This window comes from Nicotiana tomentosiformis, chromosome 10, assembly GCF_000390325.3.
Source record: "Nicotiana tomentosiformis chromosome 10, ASM39032v3, whole genome shotgun sequence".
In the NCBI taxonomy this organism is placed as follows: Eukaryota; Viridiplantae; Streptophyta; class Magnoliopsida; order Solanales; family Solanaceae; genus Nicotiana; species Nicotiana tomentosiformis.
The window spans coordinates 66,079,283-66,088,714 of record NC_090821.1 but is presented as its reverse complement, the minus strand read 5'-3'; the positions used below and the strand labels follow the sequence as shown (position 1 = coordinate 66,088,714).

At 36.7% G+C, this 9,432-nt stretch overlaps 1 long non-coding RNA gene across 2 annotated transcripts; it reads right to left on the bottom strand.

Moving 5' to 3' along the window:
* Positions 1-4,901: 4,901 nt before the first annotated feature.
* LOC108945814 (uncharacterized) lies at positions 4,902-7,398 on the bottom strand. Of its 2 annotated transcripts, none has more exons than XR_011411728.1 (6): positions 7,140-7,398; positions 6,985-7,030; positions 6,790-6,872; positions 6,565-6,648; positions 5,494-5,567; positions 4,902-5,327 (listed from the first exon to the last, which is right to left on the bottom strand). It is a non-coding gene; the product is annotated as an uncharacterized lncRNA (long non-coding RNA). The 2 variants fall into 2 exon arrangements; XR_011411727.1 differs by having other exon boundaries at positions 6,790-6,851; positions 7,140-7,395.
* Between the last annotated feature and the right edge of the window lie 2,034 nt (positions 7,399-9,432).

Below are 9,432 nucleotides of genomic sequence, written 5' to 3'. Positions count from 1 at the left end.
TATCATTAGACATCAGTGAGAATTTTTAGCACACAACACAAGAGTATACTAATAAAAGTATGAGACTGAGAAATATCTAATCTAATTATTTGCAAAATTCACAAATTATCTAACCAATCATTGGGTTAGAACCAGTTTAGTTTAGGTGATCTTAATCATCCCTAATTCTAACCTGTTACTTTCAAAGTGATCTCTACTGAGAGCTTTTGTGAAGATGACAAGTATTTGTTTATCAGTAACACAAAATTCCACAGTGATCAAACCCTTCTCAAAGTTTTTCCTCAAAAAATAATGCCTAACATCTATGTGCTAGTCCTGCGCCATTTTCTAGAATCCTCTCCGTACAGGCGACTGAAAGCTACAGTAACGCGCCAGTGGCGAAATGGCCCCAGCGCTTTCGTCCACCAGTGAGAAACCACCGGACCACCACCAAAAGATACATCCTATAAATGCACACCTCCCCTAACATACCCTATTCCCAAATAACACCCTAGTCATGACAGATCTCCAAAAAGGCACAGGGATCACTGTTAACAAATATCGCCTGGGAGCCTCTGAAATTTCCCAAGCGAGTTCTGGGCCAAATTTCAAAATTCTAAGCCATGGAAACTCTTATCCATCATCAGGCGCAGGCATTTCCACCGTGGGAATAGTCGTCTATGATGAGTTGCAGATTTTCGGCATAACAGAAATGGCCGTCGATAGTGTTCCAGGGGTCCAAATAGGGAAAACTCGATACCAATCTGCTCGTTTTGATGAGGAGGATCTGATTTCACCTCCAATTTCACATGGGTGTCAATCACAAGCTCCAATTTTGGAATCAAATATTCCTGGCAGCGTGAACACTCCAGGTGTTCGACAAACGGACAAATCCAATTTTGGTCCAAATTACGATCAATTGGCTATTGGAAATTCATCTCCAACGCCTAAGGACCATGCAAGCAAAGTTTTATACCAATCCATTATGGCATTCTTTCATCATGATCAGCTCAAGAACCCAGAAATGCACTAGTTGGTCGGCGATGGTGTTCCGGTGATCCAAAATGGCCAAGACCAATGCAAAATTATTTGTTATGCTCTGGAGATTGATAGTGAGCAATCCAATTTCCTCAACAATGTTTCAATCGATGCAGCAATCCAAAAGACACTCCCAGCAGACTTAACTATCACAAGTGTTCGACGAAATGTATAGAAGAGTTCTGAAGCTAATTTGATCGAGCCTGACATTTCCCTAATACCACAATGTGATATAAAAGGTAATTGTCAAAGAAAATTTCAACTACACTTCCTCCAAAGTGATGGTCATACCCTTTTTCCACTCAGTCTGCCATGTTGGTTGAGCCATGTGCCCCTGTTGTACCTATGGCCCCTATTGAGCAAAACCACAATGAAATCCCTACAACCAATGTGCAAAATACCCTTGCTACATCCCCCTTGCAATCCCATGATCCTAAAGATAAAGGTGTGATAACACCTGTTGAGCTGCAGGGACAAAAGACTGGCGAGCCAAAGTCCCAACCTAGCCAACAACAGTAAAAAAAACTTGTCCCAACCTCTACAAATAACCACCCCTAAGATCTCAACAAACTTTGACAAACATGCCAAGAAGACCCCCCCACATAACCAAACCTCCCAAGCAACGGTTAATACTTCATCCAGCCCAGATGCCAACAAAGAAAACCCTCAGCTTTCTGGAACAAAAGAACAGCCCAAAAAGAACCCCAACAATGCTGAACCACCCCCACCTACAGTCACCCATTCATATGCTACAAAGATAAGAGTAAGATTTGAAGCAGAAAGAACATCAATGTCTTTCACCCCCCACCCCCCAAAACTGACCACCAAACAAGGCATACCTGCAGTTGTGTTCAAAAAGGAAGACTACATAGTCTACTTAGCTACCAGGGGCAAATACACAGTGGTAGGTAAAGTTTCCAATACCATGCCTAGAATGAAGTCATTAGAAGACGTTTCATCACTCAAACTGAGCTTAAAGGAGGAGTCAAGATTGCCCATTTCAATGATAAGACTGTCTACATTGACTTATACAATGAATATGATCATGCCACAATCTGGAATAAGCAATTCATGTACATCCAAGGTCAAATGATGAAGCTGGAAGCATGGACACCTCTTTTTAAGCCAAATGAAGACTCTCTAATTGTGCCAGTGTGGATTGTCTCCCAGAACTCCCATGGCATTTTTATTACATGGAGATCCTCACCCCACTACTATCTCATGTTGGCAAAGCATTATTTCTGGACCTTGTATCATTTCATAAAATAAGGGGAATTGTAGCTAAGGTTAAGATGCAGATCGATATCACAAAGGACAGACCACACCATGTTTGGTTGGGCTATGATGACAATCAGGATGAAAATAGGGATGGTCAATGTCTAGAGATACAGTATGAAAGCATTCCTGATTATTGATCCTACTGTAGATTGCTAGGACACACTAATCATGCATATCCTGCAAAATCCAAGAATGAAGACCTACAAAAGCAAAGGATCAGTGAAGCACAATAGGAAAAAGCAGCAGGATCAGCTCAAGTCCACCACTCATAGTTGCATCAAACTCAGAACAACAACCAAAACTTAGAAGGTTAGCAATCCCAACAGAACATTCAATCAAAAGACAATGCACAAAACAAGACAAAACCAAAGACACTAAGGGCTAACCCTTCACAGGAAGAATGGCAAACACAGAAAAAAAATAAATCAAAAGGAGGTGCTCATAATAAGAAGCAACAGGATGTTTTTCATAGCCAAACAACCAACAAATCAGCAACATCAGATCATACCAAAGGAGAATCAGCAACAGAACCCCCAAACCTCAGTTATGGCTTCTAGCAATCCTCCAGCTCCACTGGAGATGAGTGCAGATTCTGGTGCCTAGAATCAACCCATTTCCCTTGCTCCCCCTATTTTTTCTGCTGCTAAAGTTATTGAAGGAAATGAGATCTGTCAAGAGGAAATAGTAGATACTAGAGAAGGGGTTCCAAATAGGGGTGGGATTCCTCATATTTTGTATGAATGTGCTGATGCACAAATGATTGACCATAGGATTGGCCATACCCCTGCTACCACTATTGCTAATCCTGCTCATGACACTACAATTCCTGTGAGTTCTGAAGAGGACATTAAACAATGATTGATCAAAAAAAGTAAAAGAAAAGATCATGTGCAAGACACCAGCCACACAAAGAGCGAAAAGAAGAACAATCCTAGCCAAACGAAAAGAAGAGCACTTCAGAGGAAATAGGAGGCATTAAGAATTCAAAAAGACTCAGCAGTCACCAACAAAGAAAATGCAGTTATAGAGGTACAACAGGAAAGTGTTGATGTTGCTGAACTACAACCTCTCTTAGTTGACAAGGAATCAAAAAAGGATGAATTTTTCAATACAAATGAAGAACAGGAACCAAATACTAACAGGAATCCCCAGCACAGAATGCTCTCACAAGAAGCTGATCAACCCAGTGATTATCATTATGTCCCTGATCCCGAAGATGGCCAATTGAATAGATTCTCTCCTTCAGGAATGGATCTTGATGAGTACAAGCCAATCTTGTTAGAAGATGAATTAGAAGATGGATGTGTGGACCTGAATGAAGATCAACATTGTGATCTTCTCATTAGAGCCATTAATGGGGATACTGACAAAGACCACATGATAGCCAGTCAAGGTTTGTTACCAAGACATATGGGACCTTCACTAAGAATCACCAGAAGTAGGGCTGCAGCTGGCCCTAGTACCACCCAAAGGTCCAAACACCTCCCCATTTCCTGATGATTAGTACAATCATTTGGAATGCAAGAGGCATCAGAACCTCTAGAGCTATTGAAATTCTTAAACTTCTGAAAAAACTTCACTAACTCTCATTCATTGCTGTCCTTGAAACTTTCCTTCAATCCAATTCAATTCAACCCAATTACCTCAACTACTTTAGACTCCAAATCTCAATGCATAAAGAATCTGCCAATGTTAATGACAAGATTTGGGTTTTTTGGGATCAAGAATTCAGTGGTACTGTGTTGGACCATGATTGGGGGAAAAGCAAAAAAAAATAAATTAAATAATAAAGTTAATCAAATACAAACATTACTACCTTAGATAAAGAGCAAAAACTGATATGCATCTATCCTGGAGAAACCCAAAAAGGAAAATAAATAACTTGTGTATGAATGGAGCAAGAGAAGTCCCGAGATTTCGATTTTTAAATCGAGATCCAGTGGCAATGACATTAACATTATGCCCTGGCCTCTGGTGTTTCTCCAACATGAGGACTCTTAAAAAATCGCTGGCTCATTCAACACTTAGTATTACCTTGTCAAAAAGTACATGGGAAGTAATCCCAACACTATGAGTTTCTTTTGCTAAACAGCTAGAGGTAGTTTTATGACTCATAGTCCAGTTGATGTCTTGCAGTTCTATAATTAAAACTAATATCCCATAGTAACAAACAACAATCAGCAATTGAGAAATCATATTAGTAATATTTGTGAGATTTCAGCAATCGAAAAATCATACTATCTTTTTTTCCCTTTATCAGCCTGAGCTTGAGTTATTTCCCGAAATTAATACATTTATAAATTGGTCATCAATCCTGAAAGTTTTTTTTATTTTTAAGATCTTTACGTATTCCGAGTTAATCCCTACATTTAACTTAATTTTATCAAGAAAATGATAATTTTTACCATATAAACATAAAAGCCATAGATATACAGGAAAAAAGAAGATTTTCTTTCTTCCTAAGAAGTTGGTATGGTACAAAATAGGGCTAAGATGCTGAAAATACAAAGAAAAGGGAAAATAAAAGGGAATAAGAACAAACCATGTATTTGTTAGCCTCAAACATCTTCCTGCGTGAATAGACGAATCAAAAGCTAAGAAGATCAAAATCCCAAAAAGTTACAACCCATAAACATTAAATATGCATGGAACATATAGTATTAAAGTACCAAACACAACATATGATCTTACAAATTTGATCATAACATAATCTGTCGCATTGGATCACTCCTCGGATTGGATGGAAAAAGCACAGGGTATCTGATGTTGAAACATGATTAAGCCAATCTCTATCTTTGTGTCTATGGATCATAATTTCAAACAACTTCTTCACTACAAGTATATATATCTTCTTATCGCTTTACAATTCTCTTCTTCTGACCCTATTAACTCTGTAACTTGCTTGTCATCATTTCAACAAATGGAACATGTTTTTCTCTCCTGTTCTTTGCCTTCAGAGTCATTGATTATTTTGTCCTTTCATCTCCAAAGTTCGTTCTTTTATTTTGGCAACATGAGCAGCAGTAGTTTATCTGGAAAAGGAAAAAAATTGAAGGGCATATAGAATATCTCTGCAAATCTGCAATCTATGTGTTCGCCTTTTTTTCATATAAAATTCTGAAGCAAGAAGAGAGTTAGAAAGGGATTCCAAGTAGCCCATTTGTGTATAGAAAATTAAATTTGATAGAATGGGATTACCAACACCGATTTTTGAGGCTGAAATCTTTAGCAGCTACTTGTTCCCGGCAACTCTGACGCATTTCATTGAAGAGCTACAATGAAAAAAATTCCAAACAAAAGTGTAACACACTCTAGCAAAGTCAACATTCAAAGGCCATGAATTGCTATAAAAATTAATACCAGGGGCATCAACTTTCACCGACATTCTTAACTGGTGTTATAAGTAGTCGCAAAGCCATCTTATCGTTTTAACCCCTATACAACAATTAGTATGGGACATTTTTCACCATTTAAGGAAATCAAATTCTGATTGAAGTGATAGTTTAGGATAATTCAACTTAATTTAAGAGGGCAACATACTGCACATAAGCCGATGGAATATTGCAAATGCCCACTTTATCCTCCCCTTTTCAGTTTTCACAAGAAGTTTTATATAAGTTTTGATGCGCTAATATTTAGAGGTAGTTTTACGTGTTAGGACAACTTGAAAGTTAAATTAAATAAACTCAATAAGTTGAAAATCAAGTCATAATTAAAGGGTTACATATGAAATTGTGCCCCAACACGAAAGTAAAGAAAGACAATTAATATTTAAAATATATTGTAATACGTTTATATGTGTATATTGATATCTTTTTCGACCTTTTGAATAACATCGAGTACGGGTATTTAATATTTATAGGGACAAGGAACATAACATCTGAAATAAAATCTTAGCCAACTCAAAAAGATATAGACATGGGACTATCTTAAAGACTTTTAAAGAACTTCTTGAACAATTCCTTGCAACTCATGCTCCTTCTACCAATATTTATAATGTTCAATATTATAGTAGACTCTGTTGATGGATCTAAAACTTTCACTCTTTATAGCATCAGCAGGGAAAAAATAACAACGGAAAAAGATAAGAAAAGAGAAATCTTGATGACTCTGGAATTAGACATTATTATAAGAATTTCACCGATAAAATCCTTTGAGTGGTGTATATTTGAAGAATTCCCTTATTGAAGAGTTGCTAGTTGTGCATATAAATCTTATGGAGGCAACTTTTCACCTACACCAAGGAAATAGAGTAGAAGAATATAATACCTCAAGATAATTGAACCATTGGAAGTTTCTAGAGTGACCTTTTAGGCTCTTATTCTACACTCCTCCCACATCTCTGTTACAAAGCTATAAATAATCATAATAGAAGAGGGAATAGTGAATTATTCAACACGGTAACAACAAATAAGTGAAGTGTATCACCAAATAAGTTAATCACAAATTTAAGAAGAGCAGTTAAAATCAGAAAGCACAAATGGGTAAGATTACCTTTGGTCACAATTGTTGAAGGAGAAAACCCAGACTTGATCGTAGAGAGCGTTTGTTAAAACCTGGAAATGACGCTTCAAGCACTGAATTAGCCAATAAGTGCATGTATTAATCAAATCAGTTAGACAAACTTGAACAACAAAGTTGTATTAGAAAGCTAAAATATTAACAAAATAATTATCGACAACATCTAACCTCCTTCAGTGCTTTATAAAGCTAAAATATTAACAAAGTTGCATAACTGGAACAATGGGAGCAAAAAAGGACAATTAGATGGAACTCTCAAATGGAAAAGGGAAAAGGATAAATTAGGAGAATAAAAAGCAGTAGGGGGAGAGAAAAGGGATTACCAATTTCTTTTTAGTGCTTGTACTCTATTGTAGATTCAACTTAGTATATTGTTTCTATGCTAATTTTGCACTGTCACAATTACGAAATAGGTAAAAAAAAAAAAAAAAAAAAAAAGCAGTTCTTTAGCAATGGAGGAGGGGAAACTGATATCATCGGTTTCAATTGCGGGTGAGAGAGATTCTGGAATAAGGAAGGTAGGTTATTGAAATGGACGCCTCTTTTTTGCTGGCAGTTACAGAAGTGTAAGAAGCGTCGGTTGGAATGACACATATTTTTTCTCATTTTTAGCGGTGTAGGAGTAGAATGAAGGAGATTTTTTTTCTTTTAAAAAAAAAGAAGAGAAAATAGATAAATATGGATGCTGGTATCTGGATGCGCCACATCACCGGGTCTATACCTCTCTTTTATATATATATAGATCTTTCAAATTCTGATGTCGTCCGCCAGCTGTTATATATATATATATAGATTATTACAAAGTATTTATTAGACTTATGGCATAGGTAAGTCATCTTGCCTTCCAACCCCAACTTAATGTTGTTCCCCAGGTAATAATGCATCATACCCTTAGGGGTCATTTGCTATGCGGACTAAATTATTTCGGGATTATAATCCCTAAACTAATTTATTCTATCAGGGAGGTAGAATAATATAATCCCAAGTTTGATGGGATAAGGTGAGATATTCTGTATTAAGACTGGAATTAAATTTATATCATGTTTGGTTGACAGTATATATTTATCCTGGAATAAATTTATACCGTCAACCAAACATGGTATAAATTTAATGCCACATCTTATTTCATCTTATCCCGCGTACCAAACGACCCCTTAGGCTGTGGCCCTTCTCCTAATCCTGCGTGAACGCGAAATGCATATGTGTACCGATTTGTCCTTTAATATTTGATAGTAATTAAATTTACAGACTTTTAAAATTTTAAAATAATATTTATCTTATTTATTATTAACACTTAATTTTTTGAATCAGTACTGAGAAGCATGTGCCCATCACTCCAGCAATGGCACCGAAGATGAAATAAAGAGTCCCTATATCCTTGTGGTTAGTGGAGAACAGCCATCGGACCGGATTTGTCGTAAAATTGAGATTATTTCGTTTCCTTCCTTATCAGAGAGGGGCCCGCGGGGCTTATTTATTGAAAAAGGGGGAGTGAGGGGGGGGGGACGGTCTGTTTTTTGAGCAAGAATCACAGCCTTACCTTATCTTCACCATGATACGGACTCCAAGTTCTTATGGCAGAGCACGAGGAGATTTATCATCAATATGATGATTGGAATGGAAACCAGAAGCACGACTGGGGTCCTCGTGGTCCAAGATAATCAAACCATCAATAACAGTAACGTAAGCATGAGACTTTTTGGTAGTACCGGTGAACCAGATGGCCGCGGCGATGGAATCTGGGACGGAGGACTTGTAGTATCTCTCTAGATCTGGCAAAAGCGAAAGACCCCCTAACATAATTCGAATGGAGGCTGACCGCTGAGCCCACTCTGGCCTCGCGGGATCATGCGTGAACTTTAGATGCATTATGCATCGAGCTACTCTTTATATTTATTAGTAATTAGATATACAACCTTCTAAATTTTAAAATAATATTTAACTCATTTAAGTATTAACACTTGTTTTTTTTCTTCCTTTTCTGTACTTTGTTGTCATGTAAGGGTTTTTTGTCATATAAATAGATTTATGTTTTACCTATAGAGATGCAACAATATTTTTTGTTCCCCTTAAAACATGTAAAGAATTTTTGAGCATACGTAATAAATTTTAAACATTATTTTTCCTTACTATATGTATATAAGTATCTAAAAAAAATTATTAGAGAATTAAATTTTTGTGGTATTATGATTTTTCCTTGTAAGGCAACTAAAGGAGAAACAAAGCAAACCCGAATCCTTCGGCGCAAATTCACAAAATCAAAAGCCCCTTAACATGTGTAAGTATCTAAATTTTTTTCCATAGCGAATTAAAGATTTGTCTTATGATTTTTCCTTGTAAGGCAAGAAAAAAAAGAAACAAAAAACCCGAATCCATCTGTCATAAATCCACAAACCAAAATTTTATGAGTCTTATCTATAAGTTTTTTGGCTTTCTTTTTCTTTTCATTTTTTCTTTCTAAATTACCTAACCGGCCTCTTCATTTTATCAGAGAAACTGTCAAATATCCCTTTTTCCTAGCTTGGTAACCAATTTTTTCCCCGAAGAACTCTTAGTTCTTTTATATTCTAGGCCCATACATATCAAGATGACAATACACAATAGTTAAACAGAACT